The following is a 23,638-nucleotide window of genomic DNA, read 5'->3' on the forward strand; positions in this document are numbered from 1 at the left end:
ATACTCCGGAGGCCTTTGCCTATACTCTTACCTAAGAAATCAGAGTCTGTAACAAAAGAAAAAAGTACTAAAGTAATAATACCTTTAAAAAAATGATAGTCTTTTAAAGTTAGACAAACTTAAAATTACAGATTCCAAAGCAGTTACAGGGCTTGAACAAAATCCAAAAATTAAAATATTCACAAATAATTCATGTTGACTAGGGGGAATTTCTGCTAATAGCCTTAACAATCAGTGGGTAAAATTTAACTATTCAACTGTTAGTAAATCACCCCCTATTTGTCTTTCCTCCACACAAGACTCTTGTGTGCAGATCATTCATGAAATAAAAAAAGCCCATATACAAGTCCATAACAAAACCCAAACACATTGGGTTACATTACTTTTGCAAAATATCACCTTTAAAAAGAAATCATTTTCTTTTTTTCTTTTCAAGTTTATCAAATTGCCCCCCCCCAAAAAAAAAAGATCAGAGAAATTATATGGGGCCAGTCATTTTCACATCTTCAGATGATTTACATCCAAAAACAACTGGCTTTGCATTCTGATTTCTCCTCCCTTATTCTCTGCATTCCACTTCCTTCTTCCCCATTCTTTTTTGCATCACATTTTCCCCTTCCCCTATTTTCTGCCCTTTAAAAGAATAAACCTGAGGCTGGTTCTGGTTGCAACTTCTCCATCAGAGAAGCTGTGCCCACACAATCCTTGCTTTTCTAAATTCATGTGTCTTTGTGTGTTTGTTATTGCATCTATTTCTAATCCACAGCCTTCCCACTCAGAAAAACGTTCATACCGAGCTAGTCCCAGCAGTCTTTGGTTAGTTGTTGTTTTCTGTTTTTGTTTTTGTTTTAATTTTCTTCTTGCCTTTTACTGATCATCATTCAATATTTTTGGGACATCTTTCCTAAGCTAAATTCTACAGGTATAAAGAAGAGACATCTGGCCTAGCCTTGGTGGTACAGTGATAGCACACTGGTCTGAAATGTTGGAAGCCAAATGAAAGACTGGAGTTTGCTTCCTAGGTCAACCTATACATGTCTGGTGTACCTGCATGCTTACAATCCTGGCTGGCTGGAAAGGCTGGGGAAAGGATCATGGCATGAAATCCTATTTAGGGTAGTAATCTCTCTCACACTCTCATTAAACAAATAAATAAACTTAACAAAGAAAAGACATTTCTTTATTCCTTTTATAGATATTTGTCAGATAACTCCTATGTCAGATAATCATGTCATACTTTGGGAAGGGCTGGCATGATGTTCCTATTCTCACAGAATTTGAAGTCTAATAAGGATAAACTGACAAAACATGGGCAAAACCCAAACCCACAAAGACAGTTCAGTGATGAGAGAAGCCTGTCCAACAATATGTTTATATCAAGAAGTAAAGCTTCATCAAGGCGGCGGAGAGGCAGATGCAAAGATGCAGATCTTCGTGAAGACCCTGACGGGCAAGACCATCACCCTCGAGGTCGAGGCCAGTGACACCATGGAGAATGTCAAGGCCAAAATCCAAGACAAGGAGGGCATCCCCCCCCACCACCACCAGCAGCGTCTGATATTTGCCGGCAAACAGCTGGAGGATGGCCGCATGCTGTCTGACTGCAACATCCAGAAAGAGTCCACCCTCCACCTGGTGCTGCGTCTGTGAGGCGGCAACATCGAGCCCTCCCTGCGCCAGCTCACCCAGAAGTACAACTGCGACAAGATGATCTGCCCCAAGTGTTACGCGCGCCTGCACCTCCGCGCTGTCAACTGCCACAAGAAGTGCGGCCACACCAACAACCTGCGCCCCAAGCAGAAGGTCAAATAAGGCCCCTCCCCGCAGGCAGCCCCTGCCTGAGCCCCATGGCCCCGCGGCCTTAATAAACTTCCCCTCATTGACTGGAGCAGTAAAAAAAAATAAAAAAATAAAATAAAAAAAAAAGAGAAGTCCTGCACCTCCGCGCTGTCAACTGCCACAAGAAGTGCGGCCACACCAACAACCTGCGCCCCAAGCAGAAGGTCAAATAAGGCCCCTCCCCGCAGGCAGCCCCTGCCTGAGCCCCATGGCCCCGCGGCCTTAATAAACTTCCCCTCATTGACTGGAGCAGTAAAAAAAAATAAAAAAATAAAATAAAAAAAAAAGAGAAGTAAAGAAAGAAAGGGACCAGCAGTTAGCGTAATGGCTATGTCGCTGGGCTCCCATGTAGTCTACTGCGGTTCGCGTCCTGGACCCGGTGGTTTAAAACTCACGCCGGGCACGTGTGCGTGCGTGCCCAAGATCCCCAGAGGAGAATGGAGGAGAAGGGATTGCGGTGTGGCCATCCCCCCCCCCGGGGGGGGGTGTGATTTCTCGCTTTCTGTCACTCTTTGTCTGGCGAGCGTGCACTTCATAGCACAAACCTCTCAAAAAAAAAAAAAAAAAAAAAAAGGAAATAAAGAGAAAGCAATGTGAAGACAATCTGGATTTTCTGGGAATCACATGGAGAAGAGCCTGGCATGTCCTAAGGCCTGAGCAGAAGCCAGTGTGTCTACAGTGCTGTGAAGAGAGTAGCCTGAGATGAGGCCATTGGGACTAGGTCTGCAGGAGTTTGCCTGTGGAAAGCGCTTGGATTTTATCCAAGTGCAGTGAAAGATTCTAAACCAGTAGAGTGTGATGCTCTGATCTGCTTTAGGAAAATCTAGCTGCTCTATGAAGAATGTTAGTAAGAGGGAGAAATAGAAACAGAGATAATATTTTGGAAGCATTTTCAAAAGCCCTGGTCAGGGATACAGGTAGCTTGGATTAGAACAAGGCAGAAGAACTGGAGAAAAGTGAACAAATTAAAGGTTAGGTTAAAAATAGAATAAATAGGAGTTAAAGATGAATTGGAGGAGGGAATGGTTGGCGATTTAGCAGCAGCACAACACTCTGCAAGGCTGATCTACATGGTAAACCTGTAGGTTTGCATCTGGAGATCTCCTAGGGCATGATGGCATGCACATACTGTTATCCAGATCTGGTTAAGGCTGGAGGGCGGATCACAGCATCGAAATTCTGTCAGGAGTGAATTTCTTTTTTTTTTTTTTTATTTTACAGAGTTCAGAAAGAGTGGCATTTAATTTGTAAGTTAAAATTATATTAGGATATTGGGATTGTGAACAGTCATTTTCTAACATTTTACCAGTATTACATGCTTTTTTTACATTTTTAAATTTAACTTTCTTTTATACATTCAATCACATTGTTTAGCTTACAAAGTGAATATTTCAATAGTTGAACATTTCTCTCTAGTCCAGTTGATAAAAGTATAAAATATCTTCAACAGATAATACCACATTTCTTTGTCCCATTAATACTTTGCCTCCCTATTTTTCTTCTAAATGTCCTTCCTCAGGCCCTCCTCTTTCACACACAGTATATCTGGTATTTACATCCATTTACCGTGTTTCTATATCCTTTAGTCAATCAGTTTCAGTCATGGAATTTGGACACTCAGTATATATTAAGTGGGAACATACAATGCCCATATATATTTTGAGGCTTTAAAGGAAGCATTCTTTACTTTAAAATGTATGAAGGTATGAACAGGTGGCATGGTATTTAAGGTTCTGGATTTTCACATAGCTGACCATAGTATCAATTCTAGGCCTGGCAGTTTGAAAATGATGCTAGGCACATGTGCAAGCCTAAGAGAAGAATGGAAATTGGACTGAGGAGTGACATCCTTCCTGGTTAATATATTGTGGTGACCTTTACATACCCATGTCTTTTCTACAAATCACATTTCCACAATCCCCTTGTCAGTGGTGAGCATCCAGAGTGTCAGGAGTGAAATTCTGTCAGTATTTCTCTCTTTGTCTCTTTTGCTCAAGAAGAAATAAACTTAAAACAAATGGATGAGGTATGCAGAGGAGTCAGGCTTATTTTTTATTTGAGCCCTTGGATTTATAGCTATTGATGTGATGACAGGTGAATTCTGAATGGGTTTTAGGCATGTTCAATTTGAGATGCTTGTGAAAAACCTGGGTAGAAAGACCAACTATTTTTATACATACACAATTCTGTAGCTTAAAGGAAAGACTGCAAGGAGAAGATTGTGAACCATCTGCAAGTAGTTGGTATTTTATTTTATTATTTATTTATTTATTGGAGAGAGATTTTTGTTATAGGGTACATACGCTTGCCAGAGAGAAAGAAAGTGAGAAATCACCCACCCTGGGAGGATGGCCATGCCATAATCCCTTCTTTAGTCTCCTCTTGGGATTTTGGGCACACACGCACATGCACCCAGCATGAGTTTAAGCTGCCAGGTCCAGGACTTGAACCACAGTTGACTATGTGGGAGTTCAGCTATGTAACCAGTACACCCTCTGCCAGTCCCCGGTAGATGGTATTTTAAACCATGGGGGAATGGATGAGTTCTTCCAGAGAGAAGGTTTTAGAAGCAGTAAAGAAAAGCAAGCACTTAGGAAATTCGTCTTTAGAGAAGTGTAGAGAAAAAAAAAAAAAAAGATGCCGCACAAAAATATGCAAAAGAACACCTAGGAAGGAAGGAGACACCCAGAAGAACTTGATGCAGTGAGATCAACAAATCATAAGAGAAAATGGGAAATGTGAGGGTGAAAATAGAGAAGTGAAAAGGAAGAGATGTGGTTGGGAGCCTATCCTTTTATAACTTTTGTCACCTTTTGGGTGAAACCTGCATATAATGGTCTCAGCTCTGTAAGCCTGGTTGGGAAAGATCCAGTTTCAATCTCCACCGTAGCTATAAATTACAGGACTTCTGGAAAAAGTGTGTTGTGGACAGATTAGAAAGTTTAGGCTCAAACAGCCGTAACAGCACTAGTTCATGCTTCACTCAGGATGATTTTTCTTCTTGTTTTAGTGCTTGGTTTTTATCATAGCTGATGGAATTACACTGTTTTACCTTGGAAGGTTATAAATGGGGAGACATCCTTAGAACTTATTTATCTTTGAGAGCATGAATCTTTCCCCTTCCACCTAGACTTGCTCATTCATTATTAGATGAGGTAAATTACTATATCTGTGAGATAAATTATGTTCTTTGGTGATATATACAATGTATATACTTTATTTTTTATAGTTAGGGTCTATAGTTTAGTGCATGAAGCAATTTTGAGGATTGCCTATGCTGAGTAATTTTTGCTATGTTAAAATTATCTATGTTAACCCTACTGGTGTTCATGGTCATTTTCACACTGTATTTCATTCTCTGAAGTCACTGGGAAACCATTCTTTCCTACTCTAGTGATCCAGATTACCATTTACCTGTGCTTTGTTGAGCTTAGTATTTTATCTGAAAACCTATGTTGTGCCAGGTACTTTGAATAACTAATTCACTATTAATAATTTTATTAGCATTATTTTAAAAATGAGAAACCATAGCCTTATTTGAAGCTGCTGTATATATGAGTTAACATTACTGAATTAAATTTTAGTTAAATTTAAGAATTTTGTCTATGGAAATGAATGCAAAACAGTACTTGTGTTAATTAAAGTTGCAGAGAAAGGAGGAATTGGCAACCTGCCCTTGGCTTATCTCTGATCCTTAGTTATGAGTGGAATATCTAGTTATTTAGTGCCTGTCCTACATCTGACACACTCCATCTGAATTTAAATATATTGTAAATGCCCTGGATATGATTTAGTCATTTCTTTGATCTAATAATGAAATAAGAAATCATGGCAATCATGGAATTTTTAAAAATATCTATAGTTAAAATTAAGAAATATATTCTAAGATCTTAGTGGGAAATTGCTCTTGGTTTAGCATTTTCTAATAACTTACTGTTCTTAATGTCACTAGGAATAGGTAATAGACATAATATAGGAAGAGGAACTGTAAAAATGATGACTAAGAATGTGAACTCAGAAGTCACATTACTTTGGTTCGAACTTGGCTCAGGTTCAGGTTTGAATCCTGGCTCTGATTCTCAATGGCTGTGTTTTTCTGGACAAGGTACATTCTTCTAATGTAAATCTGATATAATAACAATGCCTGCCTTGTAGGAGTGTTGTGGTGACTACTAGTTTAAGCACATATGTCTCTTGAGGGCTTAGATTACTACCTGTTTCATAGGAAGACTGTCATAACTGTTTGTCTTATTACTCTTATTGTTATTAGTACTCTCAGTATTATTGGTATTTGAGTGTTTTAAATAGAAGAAGAGGTGATGGTTGTATCATTTTCTTGGTGTTAGTTTCCTTCAAGGAAATCTTGCAACACAAAATTGCATTTTTATATCTAGTTATTTCATACCACTGGGAGGCACAGAAATTATTTTCTCAGTTCTTTATTTGAATAAAAGTGCAAGTTCTCAATAGCATTATGTTAAGTGGAACTGATGAAGCAGTACCAAACCATCCTGTGGGGTGAGCTGTAACTACATTACATAGGTTTAGAAAGTATCATATCTGACCATGTCACCATACTCTAAAAAGATATCCTTTTGATTACAGAAAATATGGAGCCAAAGGATAGTTCATGTTGTCTTATAAATCATTTCTGAAATTAACAAATCTATTACTATAGACAACTCTCCTGGATTCCATTTGTCCATTTCAAGGCCCTATTTTAGCAAGACAGAGAAAGTACTGAAGAGTCAGACCCTCTTTCTTGAGATTGCAAGGAAAGAAGGATGCTAACAAGAGCTGCTGCAGAGAGGGTTAGGAACATAAAGGCTCTGGGGAAGGAAGTGGTGAGTTTATGAAGAGTATAACAGCAACAGCAGATGTTTAGGTATCTGTGGCTTACAAATGTGTCTCATAGGTGCATGGAATTTATAGATATATGCTTATTTGATAGATGTTTTATATATATATATTTAATTTTTATAAGTAATATAGCATATTTTATACATATATATGCAAGTGCATATATGTATGAGGGTGTGAGTGTGTGTGTACTTGTGTATATATCAGATAGTATACATATATACTTTATTTTTTAAAATTATTTATTCAATTTTATTTGTTAAAAATTTTTTTTTAATTTGACCAGAGAGAGACAGAGAAAGAAAATGAGAAAGATGGAAAACAAACCACCAGGTCTAGGACTCAAACCACAGTCGACCATGTGGAAGTCCAGTGACTTAACCAGCATGCCACCTGCTGGCCCCCACATATATAATTTCCTTTTGGACTTCAAAGGAATCTATAATTTGATTATTTTTTTTCATATTTCAAAGTCTTTTATAGTGATAAAATATACCCATGTTTGAAGTGAGTGAAACTGTGATACTGACTTTTATAGTAAGATTTATGATCTATTTTACATCAAATTAGTATCTATGTTTTTGTGTACAAATGAGGTAATTTTAGGTAAATTATAAAAAGGCTTTTTTATGGCATACTGCTTTTTCTTTCTTGAGTTTTCAACTAAATATTTAGGTAAGTAGGAGTTGTGCTTGTGACATATCTTGTTAATTTAGATTTATTCTCATAGTTTTGTTTGTTTACTTTCTGTGAAGTTGTACTCTTAGAGATTTATGCTGGAATGGAGGGGTTTATATAATAAAATATTGGGTAAAATCAGAAAATAGAAGAGTTACTTAGACCATGTGTCCAGAAAAGTATGTGTACTCATGTAGGTAACCAGTTTATTCCAATTTACTCCAAGACTATCCCAGTTTTAGCCCTACACGTCACCTCAGCCCCAGGCAAACTGAGATAGTTATCCACCCTACTTGTTTATAGACACTGCAGGTATAAAAACTCCTGTATTAGAATCATATCTTTCTTCTACTACTGCCAAAGGCTCTATATCTAAAAGAAAGTATGGAAAGTAGAAAAATAAATCTCAGGTTACCTAAGTATCCTGTACATGCTGAGCAGAGCAGAGGTGTTTCATGAATAGAGCTGAATTTATTTTCAAAGCATTTTTCTTAGTAATAGATCATTGTCACCATAGGAAGCAATTGATATGTTTCCATGGTATTCTAGGCTTGTAAATTTGAGAAAAATTAACCTTAAGACATTCCCTGACCCCTAGCATCTCATGTTAGTCACACAACATCTTTTTACAAACACTCTGGTTTATTTCTCCTTTGTTTTGTCTGAACAACATTTAATGCTATTGTACATATCTGTTGAAATTAGCTCAGTGAGCATTTCTCAATTTGCCAGAGGGAGACATTTTTCTTTCTTTTTAGTGGAATGCTTGACAAAAACACACATCCCTCGAATAAAGTGTAAAATATGTGGTAAGTCAGAGGGGTGCCAGGGAATTTCATCACTAGAATGCTTTGTCATAGTGATTATTATGATGAGAAATGCCAGGCTATTAATTGTGCCACAGCTCAGGGCCACTCCAGCTAAAATGTAATTGTGTTATGAAAAGTGTAATGGGAAAATCTAATGCGTGTATTCAGATCCCCATATATATGTTTTCTTAAGGAATCATACAGTCTTTTTTTGTGGTGCTTATAAGTTTGAAATACAGAAATGGTATGATAGAGTGTTTGGTAAACTTTGAAATCTGCATGAGTTCTGACAACTTGGCATCTTGCTTGAGGTTCTCAGAAAAAAAGGAACAGTGCCTCCAGGAAACAGAAATGCTACCATCATGTCTTCATATTTGAAAAATAGCAGTGGTTTTAAAGGACAGTCTGTTGTTCTCTGTAAGAATAGATATGACCCATATCCACAGCATATCCATAACTTTTTTGTGAGTTCTTTTGACTAACTCAGAGATCCTTGAGTTTACGTGAAAATAGAGAAAGAAAAAATTATGTATGTCTCTAAGAATGAACAGACTTTCTCTCTGTTTTTTCTCAAGCTTTTGAAATCTCCTTATGGGCTCTTCATCTGTGAAGTAGGTCTTGGGTTTGACTTCCCTATGTGCTTTCTCAACACATGACTGCATGCTCGGAGACCTACTCTTGTACCCTAAGCAGTCTCTGTCATAGCCCTGACTTAGAATGATGCCTCAGGCCCCTTTTTGCCATATTTTATAAGTAATATATTACCTCATCATAGGAACACTTTGAGCAAATTCTACAAATTTTTTTAACATAAGAAAAAAAATCATAGGAATTTATACATCAATTAAAATAACGAATAATTCAGATTTTATTCCTTCTCTAACCCTGTTACCTTAAATCAAGCTGAAATTATTTGATGGCAGGACTGAGTTTTGTCACTTTTGCATCTCTTATACACAACATAGCACACTACACCACACATGTTAGTACTCAAAAAATATTTGGTGGTTGAGTGAATCAAGCTTTTCTGTGCCTGCTAAGTTAACAAATACTTTTCTTTCTGTTTGTTTCTTATAGGAAGGGAAAGACAAAATGCTGCAACAAAAGGCAACTAGAAAGAATATTTAGTAGTTATACAGCATCATTCATTGAACAGTAGCTCCTTCTTTAATCCTGATATGGCAGTCTTCCGTATTTGTTTCATTCTCTCCTTGCCCCTCAGAGTCCAGAGACAAAAGTGGTAAACAGTTTATTCACATTTGAAACGTTTAGTGTAGCTGATTTTTAATGATACAGATATTTTCTTTTTCTTTTTTTTTTTTTTGGAGAGATTTTCACTGTAGGGCGCGTGCGCTCGCCAGACAGACAGAGAGAGACATAGAGACAGAAAGCGAGAAATCACCCCCCAGGGGGGATGGTCACGCCGCAATCCCTTCTCCTCCATTCTCCTCTCGGGATCTTGGGCATGCACGCACATGCGCCCGGCGTGAGTTTTAAGCCAGCGGGTCCGGGACACGAACCGTGGTCGACTACGTGGGAGTCCAGCGACATAGCCATTACGCTAACTGCTGGTTCCCAATGATACAGATATTTTCTTGAAAGGATAGATACTTAGAGAACACTTTCTGCCATCTTCCTGTAATTCCTCTATTAGCTCACCTTTCCTATTGCAGTTAGTCATACAGTTTACTCCTTTACCCACTACCTTTGTTCAGGCCATCAGCACATTCTACTTAGAGTGCTGCCAAAACTATACAATGATCCGTAAGTCTCCAACCTTATTCTTTGTTCAAATACTTATTCTACCCTAATCCAGGCTGTACCCTAGTAGTTAAGCAGATCTTTCTAAAGGTCATGTATAGGTCCCTCCCTATCTCCCACCCTTAAACACAGGCAGCCATACTCAACCATTGCATTGCCACAACTTTTCCTGGCTTTCTTGTAACAGGACCTTTACACATGCTGTTCCCCAGCCTAGCATGCCTTTTACCTGACTGGTTTTCACTTTCAACTTCAGATTTCATCTTATATTTCAATTGTGATCATTTTCTCTGAGTCTGTTTCCGAGGCCACTTTCCTTACCCCTCACTGCCCTTTGTCTTGTCAACCATGTGCTATAATGGCTGATGTGCTGGTTCTCTGCATTGTAAGGTCCTTGAGGACAGACACTTCCACATCTCCAGGCTCTAAAACACTTTCTGGTGCACAGAAGATAATTAGTATGTGTTTGAATTTATTGATTGATTTATGCCTCGCATTAATCTTTTTCCTCTTATCTATTTTTTAAAGTATATTCGTATTTTAAAAAATCAAAGAGCAAACTTTTTTTTTTTTTTTGCAGAGGCTTTTGCTATAGGATGCCTGTGCTCACCAGACAGACAGAGAGAGACAGAGAGACAGACAGAAAGCGAGAAATCACCCCCCAGGGAGGATGGCCACACCGCGATCCCTTCTTCTCCATTCTCCTCTCGGGATCTTGGGCACACACGCACACGCGTCCAGCGTGAGTTTTAAGCCACTGGGTCCGGGACACGAACCGTGGTTGACTATGTGGGAGTCCAGCGACATAGCCATTATGCCAACTGCTGGTCTTCATATTTTAACAGTGGTAGTACAAAGGTATGCTGATTTATTCCATTCCTATATCAGGTCTTACAGGATGGAAATGAGGGGTAAATGTTTCATTTTTATCTTAACTGTATTTGCTGTGAGTCAGAGCAGTATTACCTGTGCAATTATACCACAGATTTTGAATTTTGAATTCAAGTAAATTTTTTTTTTTAATTAAAAAAAAATTTTTTAGGTTGTTGCTGTAGGGCACATGTGCTCACTTGGAGAGTGACAGAAAATGAGAAAAAGTGAGACATCACTCCCAAGGGGGTATGATATACTGCAATTCTTTCTCCTCCATTCTTCTTTTGGAAATTTGAGGAAACATGCACACTCGCCCAGCATGATTTTCAAGCTGCCAGGTCCAAGACTTAAATGGGGGCTAACTGAAAAACTAAATAGCCGAATGACGATGATTAATTGTTCTGGTTAGCATGGATAGAGACAAATAGGAGAATCACTAGTAGTATAATAGGAATATACCTTGTATTAACCTTTGAGGGTTTCATGTAAATAAAAGAACTTGAAGATGTCAGTGTTGCTTTGTTTAGGTATAATATGAAGCTATACTGCATTGACATTTTAACAATGAACATATATAAAGTGTCACATGTTGTCTGCTTTGTTTTATATAAGCACATTTACTTTAGTTTCTCTGTGGATTTAAGATAAACATTGTATGTAATTTAAGAGAAAAAAATTAAGGATATATTACTTTAACTCCTATATCCGAGACTTTGTTTCTTATTGACCATTTCCAAATATCAACACACATTTTGCCAAATAAACTCTATCACTTCAAACTGATTACTCTGAAATATCTCTTTTTCTACAGCCTAGCTACTACTCATATCCCTGTTTCGGGGCCAGCGGGTGGCATAGTGATTGAGGTACTGCACTTCCATGTGACTGACCATGGTTTGAATCTCAAACCCAGTGGCTTAAGACTTGCACCAAGTATGTGTGTGCACATGTGCCCAGGATCCTGAGAGGAGAAGGGATTGTGGCATGGCCATACTCCCGGGGGGAGTGATTTCTCACTTTTGTCTCTATCTCCAGTGAATGCATGTGCTCCATAGCAAAAAAAATCTCAAAAAAAAACAAAACAAAACAAAAAAATCTTTTCAACTAATGTTACTAAGATTTTCAAAGTCACAGAATTTCTAATTTTGATTCTTTCTTCAACCTCTCTCTTCACATTACATTAACTATCAATCCTGAGGGCTGGTTGGTGGTGTGGTGGTTAAGGCAGCTGGATCCCACATGACCAACTATATGATTTGAGTCCCAGACCCAGTGATTTGAAAACAACGCTGTGCACGTCTATATGTGTGATGTGTGTGTGCCCAAAATCCTAAGGAGAATGGAGGAAGAGGATTGCTCTCTCTGGCAAGCACATGTGCCCTATAACAAATTAAAATATATACATATATCTATGTCTGTCTGTCTCTCTGTATATCAATCCTGCGTATTCTCCCCTGGAAGAAGGAGGTGGACATTAATTATAAAATATACATAAATGCAGGAAGCTGCATAAAAGTAAATGTGCTGAAGAAGGAAAAGATTATAAAGCTGTTAACCAAGTAATTTAATCCCTTCTAACACTGAATAAAACCAATAAGACCCTGGTGCTCCGTTTCTGATTACACCATTCCTCTACTAGAAGACTTGACCTTTATGGTAATACTTTTTCACTTTTCTTTTTTAAAAAATTTTTGCCATAGGGCTTGTGCTTGTGAAAGAGAGACAAGCAGAGGCAGAGCAAAAGGGAAATTAAGAAATTCTCCCCAAGGGGGGATGGCCACACCATAGTCCCTTGTCTTCCATTTTCCTCTTGGAATTTTGGATACCCACACACATGTGCCCAATGTGTTTTCCAAGCTGCTGATTCCAGGACTCGAACCACAGAGTCAGTCATGTGGAATCCAGTGCCTTAACCACCATACCACTTGCTGGCTCTTACTTTTCTTTAGTTCTAATGCTTAAATATTTTGTTTCTTATATGAAATAAATCAAATAGAACATATTCTGTGTGTCTTGTTTCTTTTTTTCTTTTCCTTAAGTTCATTTCTTTCATGAGTGAGACAGACAGAAGGAGATGGAGACACAGCACCCCCAACAGGGTCTTGACACCACAATCAACATCCAGCCTCAGCCAGTCCCAGATGTGGGCATATTCGTGCCTGTACATTTCAGGAGGTCTCCAGATGTGAACCTAGAACCTTCCCATGGATTCAGACTCACAAAGTTCATGTTTTATCACTGTGTCATCATCTGGCTTCCATGCTTTTTTATTTAACTCCATTTTTTGAGATTCATCTGTGTTGTTCAATTCAAGTAAATTTTTTTTTTAATTAAAAAAATTTTTTTTAGGTTGTTGCTGTAGGGCACATGTGCTCACTTGGAGAGTGACAGAAAATGAGAAAAAGTGAGACATCACTCCCAAGGGGGTATGATATACTGCAATTCTTTCTCCTCCATTCTTCTTTTGGAAATTTGAGGAAACATGCACACTCGCCCAGCATGATTTTCAAGCTGCCAGGTCCAAGACTTAAATGGGGGCTAACTGAAAAACTAAATAGCCGAATGACGATGATTAATTGTTCTGGTTAGCATGGATAGAGACAAATAGGAGAATCACTAGTAGTATAATAGGAATATACCTTGTATTAACCTTTGAGGGTTTCATGTAAATAAAAGAACTTGAAGATGTCAGTGTTGCTTTGTTTAGGTATAATATGAAGCTATACTGCATTGACATTTTAACAATGAACATATATAAAGTGTCACATGTTGTCTGCTTTGTTTTATATAAGCACATTTACTTTAGTTTCTCTGTGGATTTAAGATAAACATTGTATGTAATTTAAGAGAAAAAAATTAAGGATATATTACTTTAACTCCTATATCCGAGACTTTGTTTCTTATTGACCATTTCCAAATATCAACACACATTTTGCCAAATAAACTCTATCACTTCAAACTGATTACTCTGAAATATCTCTTTTTCTACAGCCTAGCTACTACTCATATCCCTGTTTCGGGGCCAGCGGGTGGCATAGTGATTGAGGTACTGCACTTCCATGTGACTGACCATGGTTTGAATCTCAAACCCAGTGGCTTAAGACTTGCACCAAGTATGTGTGTGCACATGTGCCCAGGATCCTGAGAGGAGAAGGGATTGTGGCATGGCCATACTCCCGGGGGGAGTGATTTCTCACTTTTGTCTCTATCTCCAGTGAATGCATGTGCTCCATAGCAAAAAAAATCTCAAAAAAAAACAAAACAAAACAAAAAAATCTTTTCAACTAATGTTACTAAGATTTTCAAAGTCACAGAATTTCTAATTTTGATTCTTTCTTCAACCTCTCTCTTCACATTACATTAACTATCAATCCTGAGGGCTGGTTGGTGGTGTGGTGGTTAAGGCAGCTGGATCCCACATGACCAACTATATGATTTGAGTCCCAGACCCAGTGATTTGAAAACAACGCTGTGCACGTCTATATGTGTGATGTGTGTGTGCCCAAAATCCTAAGGAGAATGGAGGAAGAGGATTGCTCTCTCTGGCAAGCACATGTGCCCTATAACAAATTAAAATATATACATATATCTATGTCTGTCTGTCTCTCTGTATATCAATCCTGCGTATTCTCCCCTGGAAGAAGGAGGTGGACATTAATTATAAAATATACATAAATGCAGGAAGCTGCATAAAAGTAAATGTGCTGAAGAAGGAAAAGATTATAAAGCTGTTAACCAAGTAATTTAATCCCTTCTAACACTGAATAAAACCAATAAGACCCTGGTGCTCCGTTTCTGATTACACCATTCCTCTACTAGAAGACTTGACCTTTATGGTAATACTTTTTCACTTTTCTTTTTTAAAAAATTTTTGCCATAGGGCTTGTGCTTGTGAAAGAGAGACAAGCAGAGGCAGAGCAAAAGGGAAATTAAGAAATTCTCCCCAAGGGGGGATGGCCACACCATAGTCCCTTGTCTTCCATTTTCCTCTTGGAATTTTGGATACCCACACACATGTGCCCAATGTGTTTTCCAAGCTGCTGATTCCGGGACTCGAACCACAGAGTCAGTCAGGTGGAATCCAGTGCCTTAACCACCATACCACTTGCTGGCTCTTACTTTTCTTTAGTTCTAATGCTTAAATATTTTGTTTCTTATATGAAATAAATCAAATAGAACATATTCTGTGTGTCTTGTTTCTTTTTTTCTTTTCCTTAAGTTCATTTCTTTCATGAGTGAGACAGACAGAAGGAGATGGAGACACAGCACCCCCAACAGGGTCTTGACACCACAATCAACATCCAGCCTCAGCCAGTCCCAGATGTGGGCATATTCGTGCCTGTACATTTCAGGAGGTCTCCAGATGTGAACCTAGAACCTTCCCATGGATTCAGACTCACAAAGTTCATGTTTTATCACTGTGTCATCATCTGGCTTCCATGCTTTTTTATTTAACTCCATTTTTTGAGATTCATCTGTGTTGTTCATAAATGAAATTTGTATTCATTACTGTATTGTTTTGTATTGTCTAAATATGCCACAATGTACCTGTTCTGTGGCTAATGAATGTTGATGTTGCTTACAGTTATGGTTATAATAAACAATCCTACTATGAATATTTTTGTACATGCTTCCTGATGCATAGAGTCATTGGGTCATATGGGTGTCTGCCTTCAACTTTTCTAGATATTCCATTTTTTCAAAGTCAAATCAGTTTGTATTTCCAACATCATCATGGGAATTAAATGCTCCAATTCTTCACCAACATTTGGTATTGTCAGATATTTAAAATTTTTGTGTTTGGGCCAGCCTGTGGCCTGGTGGTTAAGGAAGCTGGATCCCACATGACTGATCACATAATTTGAGTCCAGATCCAGCAGCTTCAAAAACATACTGGACACATGTACATACATGTCCAAAATCTTAAAAGGAGGGGAAAATAGAGGAGTAGAGATGACAGCATGGCTATTCTTCATTGAGTTGCTTTCTTTCTCTCCATGGCCCTCTTGGTCAGGTGCACATGCCCTGTGGCAAATTTTTAAAAAATAAATATTAAAATAAAAATTAGGGCATTTTTCCTAGTACATAATGAAGTTTGGTTTATTTGTTTTTATATTTATTTTTGTCAGTTGTATTTCTTTTGTGATGTGCTATTCAAATCTTCAAATCTTTTGTCTATTTTCTGTATTGGATATCCATATTTTTCTTACTGATCTGTAGAAATTCTTCATACTGAGTTCAATCCTTTGCATATTATCTTGCTCAAATTGTATTTTTCTAATCTCTGTGGCTTTCCTTTCACTCCTCCTTTAGACCTCTTCAAAAATCTATCATTCATTGTGATCTTGATGAGGAAAGAGAACATGTTTTCAAGAAAGACCAATAGCTCTTATAGTTCTTCATCATCACGTCCAAAATCAGGCCTCAGCACTGTACCTCCCATACTGGGATCTTATTTTGATTGTCTGCTTGCTTGCCTTGTTAGTTTCTTTGAATTTTTTTTTTGTTTGTTTTTTGGAGAGGTTTTTGCTATAGGGCGCGTGCGCTTGCCAGACAGAGAGAGAGACATAGAGACAGAAAGCGAGAAATCACCCCCCAGGGGGAATGGTCACGCCGCAATCCCTTCTCCTCCATTCTCCTCTCGGGATCTTGGGCACGCATGCACACACGCCCGGCGTGAGTTTTAAGCCACCGGGACACGAACTGCGGTTGACCACGTGGGAGTCCAGCGACATAGCCATTACGCTAACTGCTGGTTCCCAGTTTGTTTGAATTCTTAGTCTCAGTCCTTCTTAGAGGACTGATACCTGTTTACCAAGAACAGCACCTTCCGATAACCGTGATGTTCACAGCTGTTCTTCAGGATACCCTCTCTCTCATCAGGAAGAGCGAAGTACAGTTTAGTACATGCCACTGTGATTTTGAGAGAGGTTTTTCTCTAAGTTATTGTATCTGTCTTATTGTCTCTCCAGCTCCACCCCAGCTCTCATTCCCTTTCTCCACCAATGCACATCTGTTTTACCTACTTTAGTTTGTCCCAGCTTCTCTCCTCAATCTTACTATGAAAAGTTTTATGTTTTAGGCAGAAAAGGCCAACTGCTATTTCTGAAACACATCTGTGGTTTCTTGCTTCTTTGCCTTTGTCATTTCTTTGAGTTATCCTGTCGCCTGGTCCATTAAATCTATAGCTTAAAAAAAAATTGTATGTAGTAATATACACTGAATCTTTCTGTTTCGCTCCACCCTTCTAGGAAATAACTTATAATCACATTTCCTGTGGTAGAGCAAAACCTGGTAGGCGATATTGAGCCACATGATTCTTTCCTCTAGCTACAGCTGATTGCAGATCAGAAGTAACAGAGGAGTTAATCCTTTGGCTGCTATCGACTAATCAGAATCTTTGAAGAAATCTATAACAAGAAAGCTCAAAAGTTTAAAGCTTGTAGAATTCTTTATTAGAAAAACCTAAACCACTTATCATCTGAAGTTATAGGGTTACAGAGTTGACACAATAAACAAAAGAAGCAGATCTGGAATAGGTAATATGGAACAAGAGCTAATAAAAAATGAAAATGAGTGGTTACAAGTCCCAAGAAGAAAGAGAAAGACAGGAAAGCTGCCTCAATTCCACATAGCTTCGCAGTTCCTGTGTCAATTCCACACCTTTTGAAATATGACTGTACTTCATTTTTAGGACACATATATCCTCAAGTTGTACACATGGTAATGAAGAAGTGATTTTATTATAAAAAGGAGGTCTTCCTCCTACCCTGAGTCTTTTCTATTCAAAGGTAGTTTTTATCCCCTCATTTTGAAAATTAAAATAGGGGTCAGAAGATGGTGTCAAATTCCCATATTATGGTGCTGGATTCCCATATTTCCATCTGTTCAAGTCTCAGTCCCGATGACTTGAAAATCACGTCAGGCACATGTGTGTGCATGCCCAAAATCTCAAGAAGAGAAAGGATTGCAGCATGGATATCTTTCCCGGGGGAGGCGGGTGGGCAGGGAGGGTGATTTCTCACTTTCTCCCTCTGATAAATGCACACACCCCATAGTAAACTCCATTCCTCCCCCAAAAATTAAAGTATAAATTCACCTTTTTAAATATACATTTCAGTGAACTTTGATAAACACAAATACCACCTCCACAGTCAAGATACAAAATCCCAGAGCCAACAGGTGGCATAGCAGTTTTGTTGCTGGACTCCAATGTGGCTGACCATGGTTTGAGTCTCTGACCTGGTGGTTTAAAACTCTTGCTGGGCACGTGTGTGTGTGTGTGTGTGTGTGTGTGTGTGTGTGCCCAAGATCCTGGGAGGAGAATGGAGCAGAAGGGATGACCATCCTCCTGGAGGGTTATTTCTTATTTCCCCTCTCACTGTCTCTGTTTCTCTCTCTCTCCAACCAGTGCATGCACCCTAAGACAAAAACCTCTTAAAAAAAGATGCAAAGTCCCCCCAAATTCCCTCATTTCTCTTTATAGTCAACTCCTCCCTGCCCTACTATCAATCCTGGAAATCACTGATCTCTTCTGTCCTTATCATTTTGTATGTTCCCAAATATCATAAAAATGGACTACTAAAGTATAGCATTTCAAATCTGGCTTCTTTCACTTATCGTAATGCATCTGATATTCACCCATACTGTTGCATATATCAGCACTATATTCCTTTCTATTCGTAAGTAGTATTTCATTGTGTGGCTGTACCACAATTTATCATTTTACTTATCAGTTGAAAGTCATTTGGGATGTTTCCAGTTGGCCAGCTGCACATAAAGCTGTTACAAACATCCTCAAATAGATTTTTATTTAAACATAAGTGTTTGTTTTGCTGAGTTAAATTTCTAGAATAGATTTTTGGGGTCTTATGGTAAATATATGTTTAGATTTATAAGATACTTATAAAAATTTCAGAATGTTTTCAGTGGCTATAAGAAACCTAGCATTTTATTTTATTTATTTATTTTATCTAATTTATTTTATTTATTATTTTATTTGCTATAGGGCATGTGCATTAACCAGAGAGAGACAGAGAGTGAGACAGATAGAGAAAGAGAAAGAAAGTGAGAAAGCAAGCCACTAAGTCCAGGACTTGAATCAATTTCAGCTATGTGGGAGTCCCGTGCCTTAACTACCATGCCACCTGCTGGCACTGAAACCTAGCATTTTATACCTAACCAAACTATTATTTGAGGTGGGATAGTGGGGTAATAATGGAATTTTAAAATAGGCAAGATGTTCTTAACTGTCACTGCTTAATAAACTGCCCTGAAACTTAGTTGCTAAAAACAAGAGTCATCTTTTTTTGTATAAGAATCTGTAATTTGGCCAGGAGTAGAAAGGCTTGTCTTTGCTCCATATGTTAACAGTAGAGGTATTTCAACTAATGGCAGTAGTCTTCTCTTCCAACATGACTCACTGTCATGAGTATAAATTAGAGTTGACTGGGAATTCATCAGGGTTATGACTCAGTTTCTTTCCATTTGGACTTCTTCATACTGCCTGAACTTCATTTTGGGCATGTGCACACATGTGCCTGGCATGTTTCAAGCTGCCAGGTCCAGGATTCAAATCACAGTTGACCATGTTGGAAGTCAAGCACCTTAACCGCTATGTCACCTGCTAGCCCCTAGAATGATTTATTAATGTAAACCTAAGTTTGTTATTCCTGTCCTTAAAATTCATTAATATATTAGTTTGAATAACCAAATACTTAATATAACCTACAAGGTTATATTAACCTACCCTTGCGGCCCTTAATTCATCTGGTCAAACTTCTTGACTGTGGCTCTTTCTCTCTGAAGTCCATCCACAGTCACTTTGGTGTAACCGTTAGGCTCCTAGTTTCTAGTGTCAGATAACTTAAGTTTGAATTTTCTTAGCTTTTCACTTACTAGGTATGATCTTGGGCAAGTCCTTAAACCTCTGTATCACTGTTTCTGAAATGAACTTATTAGTGTCAATTTTTTAGGTTTGTTATTTTATTTCAATGAGATAATACATAGTGTCTGACACTAAAAATATTTCTTTAATTGTATTTATTATTATTTTTGTTATATGACTTTTTAAAATTTAATTTTACTCATTTTTATGCAAGAACTTCTCAGAATTTTTAAAATTTATTTTACAGTTAAAGTATGAATGTATTTTGGTACAAAAACTTTTTGAAATTCATACATAGCTTTCCCATTATGCATATTTCCATGAGCTTTTTTTTCTGAAATTTTTAAAATTAATTTACATTCACTTCCTAAGCATTGTCACAGTATACAAAATGTGATTTCCCATCCAGAATATACTGCATAGTGGCTTAATCATGCATGATATCATCAATAATTTTTCACTTCTAGTTATATATATATATATATGTGTGTGTGTGTGTAGATACATAAATATAATTCTGTTCAAATAGTAGACACAGGAACCTATCAACAGCTCAGGAGAGGACAAAAATCCTTAAAACCAGAAAACAAAGCCTAGATTAAAATCAGCAATTTTTTAGTCAAAAGTCATAAAATGTTATTTCACCAGTTCAGTCTCATGTACTTAATCTATCTTCTGTTGTCATTCTATCTTCCCGATTAAATTCTGGGATATAATATTGAACTCCAGACTTGTCCTTGTGATTAAGTTGGCCATTTTCTTAGTTTTTATTTTTATTTTTTTGAGAGGTTTTTGCTATAGGGCATGTGCACTCGCCAGAAAGACAGAGACAGAGAGATAGAAAGTGAGAAATCACCCCCCAGGGGGTATGGTCACACTGCAATCCCTTCTCTTCCATTCTCCTCTTGGGATTTTGGACACACACTCACATGCACCATGCGTGAACTTAAGCCACTAGGTCCGGGACTCAAACCGCGGTCGACTACATGGGAATCCAGCAACATAACCATTAGGCCAACTGCTGGTCCCTATTTTCTTAGTTTTTGTACTCTTATTTCTGGGTGCCTGTATTTAATTTTCCTGATATAATAGTTCCTTGAGAACTTCTTGTAGATCTGGTCTGGTGTTGGTAAATTCAGGTTTTGTTTATCTGAACATGTTCTTGTCTTTTCTTCCCATATGAAAGATAAACTGGCTGGGTACAGTATTCTTGGTAGAAATTGCTTTTCCCTTAACACTTTGAATATATTTTCCCATTCTTTCCTTGCTCGCATTGTTTCTGATGAGAGGTCTGCTGTTAGCCTGATGGGATATCCTTTCTAGGTAACTTGCCATTTTTCTCTTACCAATTTGAGAATCTTGTCTTTGTCTGTGGTTTTAGTCAATCTGGCTATAATGAGCCTTGGAGAAGATCTTCTTGGGTTGATTCTATTTGGGATCTTTTGTATTTCTTGGAACTGGATCTTTGAGTGCCCCTCTAGGTTTAGAAAGTTTTCTTAAAGGATTTCATGGAATATATCATCAATGTCTCTTTTTAATTTGACCAGAGAGAGAGAAGGGGAAGGTGAGAACATAAGCCACCAGGTCTGGTACTCGAACCACAGTCTGCCATGCAGGAGTCTACCATGCCATCTTCTGGCCAGTGCTTGATAAATTAATGAGCCCCCAGTAAATGTTGCATTATTTCTTTTAATAAACCATCTGCTTTCATCTCTCTGGGAATTTTTCTGGTTCTTCCACCCATGCAAGATACTCCCTCTCACTTCACCTGGTTGATACTGACTTATCTCTACTTTAAGAGGACCTTACATCCTGGTTTTCCCATAACAGACCAAACTTATTATTTTTTCTTCTGGAACATCCTATATTTTTCTTTGTACCAGTTATCATGGTTACCATTCACATAGGTCATTGTGTAACTGACTACTTGAGGTCTGTTTCTTCTGTTAAGCTTCAAACTCTCTGAGAACAAGGACCTGCTTCATCACTTAGTTCCTAGAATTAGTATTGTTCAGAGTCATTACTTACTTAATACAGCTAGAGGAAAGAAGAAATACTAAGCAGGTATGACCTTCCATTCTGTTTCTGGCTTTAAATATCAAGTCATTTCTCCTCTTTTGGCCTCACTTTTTTTATCTTATAAAATGAGAATATTGGACTTAATATTTTCTAAAATTCCTTTTGACTCTACATTCTATAAGTGAGGGTACCTCAAAGACATATCTTACTGGTCTGTAATATTTAAAGTTGTAAAGTCTATGAAAGACATGGGATCAATTTAGGTCTCCCTCCCCAAATATAGAATACCATTTTTTATTGCCTAATGAATGAAGCCCTTTTTCTTATGAACTCCTAATGTATAAACTAATGTTGTTCTTTTTCAATATATATGAGAAAAATTTTGTGATTATGTGATTACTGCTGTACCTATTAACTTATTTAAGACTGAGCTAATAGGAAAAAAAAATAGAAAATTACTTATCATAAATGTATCTTTCTCCAAACAGCTAACCAAACATTTTTGTTACTGTTGTCATTCAGAAACAACATGAAACAAAACCAAACAAATTTGAGATTATCTCATGAAAAACTTAAAGCATTTTTGTTGTTTGAAAGTGAGATTAAGTAGAAATTAAGAGCAGAGGATGAAGTCCATAAGACCAATGTGAAATTTGGAAACTTTTTCCCTTCTAATTTTTTTTAATATGTATGTGAGGTTGAAGAGGTTTTTCTTTGCTATTGTTTGTTTTTGATAACATGAGGAAATGAGCTGAGCCTAACTGCCCCCTTTATAACTGGTATGTGCATATATCACAGTTGCTTAGAGCTAGAGCAGGAAGACTTTGAAATCGAGGCATAGTTCCTCTGAAACCAGGTGGCTTCTACAAGGACTTTGGGATGCAGGATCTTTTTGAAATATTCAGGAAGTTTTCTTGGTAACTAAGGAAAGGTGGGTCATGGTATAGTGACCATTTATGTAACCTGAAGGACTGTTGAAATGAGGGACAAGGAGAATTTTAAGAGGTTCTCTTCCCCCAAAAAAGAGGGAACCAGCAGTTAGTGTAATGGCTGTGTCGCTGGACTCCCATGTAGTCGACAGTGGTTTGCATCCCAGACCCGGTGGCTTAAAACTCACGCCGGGCGCGTGTGCGTGTGTGCCCAAGATCCCGAGAGGAGAATGGAGGAGAAGGGACTGCGGCGTGACCATCCCTCCTAGGGGGTGATTTCTCACTTTCTGTCTCTATGTCTCTCTCTTTCTGTCTGGCGAGCGCACGCGCCCTATAGTGAACCCCCCCGCAAAAAAAGAGGTTCTCTATACCACTAATGAGAAACATCCCCAAATGACTTCTTTACCAGTTGTTTTTATAGTGCTGAGTTATTGTGAATACCCATAGTGCTTTATTCTATCATGACAAGAAGTTCCTCTGCCCTACCCCCAAACCTCGAAGTGTCCCTGTTTCTTGATCTTATTGGAGGTAGGCCAATATGACAAAACTAAAGCCAAATTTATTTTTCTACTGGAAACACTTGAAAAAAAGAAATGTGGTATTACCAGAAAAGATTAGACATAAGGATGGTGATGAAAAATGAACTGGAAATATGTATCAAAATAAGTGCATAAGCAATTTCACTTAGAGACTCTCGAGTGAGTTTGCCTTAATAAAGAAAGTGATAAAGGGACCAGCAGTTAGGGTAATGACTATGTCACTGGACTCCCACATAGTCGACCGCGGTTTGAGTCCCAGACCAGGTGACTTAAACTCACGCCGGGCGTGTGTGTGTGCGTGCCCAAGATCCTGAGAGGAGAATGGAGGAGAAGAGATTACGGCATGGCCATCTCCTCTGGGGGGTGATTTCTCACTTTCCATCTCTCTGTCTCTGTCTGTCTGGTGAGCGCACACGCCCTATAGCAAAAACCTCTCCAAAAAAA

At 38.1% G+C, this 23,638-nt stretch overlaps 1 protein-coding gene and 1 pseudogene across 1 annotated transcript in view; both read left to right on the plus strand.

The window, feature by feature from the left end:
- The window catches only part of SDK1 (sidekick cell adhesion molecule 1), a 731,734-nt gene that overhangs the window by 64,012 nt on the left and 644,084 nt on the right, over positions 1 to 23,638 (plus strand). The window lies entirely within an intron of this gene.
- Positions 1,294 to 1,827, plus strand: LOC102470780 (ubiquitin-60S ribosomal protein L40 pseudogene; annotated as a pseudogene).

This window comes from Tupaia chinensis, unplaced genomic scaffold (assembly GCF_000334495.1).
Source record: "Tupaia chinensis unplaced genomic scaffold, TupChi_1.0 Scaffold000101_1, whole genome shotgun sequence".
Taxonomy (NCBI): Eukaryota; Metazoa; Chordata; class Mammalia; order Scandentia; family Tupaiidae; genus Tupaia; species Tupaia belangeri.